We start from the raw sequence: 1,300 nt of genomic DNA on the forward strand, positions 1-1,300 counted from the left end.
CTAAGCGAAAGTCGGACGCTTAACCGACTAAGCCACCCAGGCGCCCCTAAAAAAATTTTTTTTAATGCTATTTATTTTTGAGAGAGAGAGAGAGAGCATCAGAGGGGGAGGGTCAGAAAGAGAGGGAGACACAGAATCCGAAGCAGGCTCCAGGCTCTGAGCTGTCAGCACAGAGCCGGATGTGGGGCTAGAACTCACGAACAGTGACATCATGATCCAAGCTGACGTCAGACGCTTAACTGACTGAGCCACCCAGGTGCCCCTAAATATGTCCCTTTTAAGTGAGAAAAATAAAATTTAAACTCCACACAGTGAGCCTTATCCAATAGATAGGAAGGAATTTTTCTATTGCTTTGTACATTTCTAGTTCCCCCTCATGTTCTAAATGTACATGGAGAAGCTTCATACATAGAAAAAAAATAATGAATGTTATTTTAAAAACTAACCAATCTATAGTTTCAGTATGTCTGATCTTATTTAAAAAAGCTAACCAATCTGCAGTTTTAGTACCTTACAGGCTAGCAGAGGGAGAGGTTGGGTACAAAAAGCCTAGGAAATCTGGTAGTAATTTGAAAATAAGGTCCATTTGTATAACCCTGGAAGAAACTATATCACAAACAATTATTTTATTAAATATGGAAGAGAGAAATGCCTAATCTTAGTAAATATTCAATCATAAGAAAATGTATCTTTCACAACGAAAGAATTATATTGGAGATTCCTGAGATTAAAACAAGTTTTCTGCTTCCTGTGGATTTCTCTAGAGTGCTTTGTACACACACACAGAATACACAGCTCATTTCTCATTAGCACAAGACAGAGATCAGAACATTCTATTTTACTTTTATCATTAAAAAAATGTGTGCCATGATCAAATCTTGGCACACGTACAAGTAAATGTATGTTATAGAAATGCACTTTAAAATTAGCATTAAGCCATTTTCATTTTATTTTTTTTAATTTTTGAAAAGTAAATGCTACCCTCGAATGTGGGGCTTGAACTCACGACCCTGAGATCAAGAGTCGTACACTCTACCGACTGAGCCAGCCAGAGCCCCAGCCATTTTCATTTTAACGTTTATTACAAATCACATTTTATAAACACTAGATATAAATTACATACAAAGCTAGACAGAAATATACAGAAGCAAAAACAGCAGTACTAATAACACAAGAGAAATAAGCTAATATAACGTTTAAACATGTATAACTTAATGAAATTGCTGATTTTTTATTGCTAATAAATGTTCATGAATTCAAAAGCTATTCAAAAATTAAATGTAATATAATTACTTTCAGA

The sequence above is a fragment of the Crocuta crocuta genome, unplaced genomic scaffold (genome assembly GCF_008692635.1).
Source record: "Crocuta crocuta isolate KB4526 unplaced genomic scaffold, BGI_CrCroc_1.0 scaffold610, whole genome shotgun sequence".
NCBI lineage: Eukaryota > Metazoa > Chordata > Mammalia > Carnivora > Hyaenidae > Crocuta > Crocuta crocuta.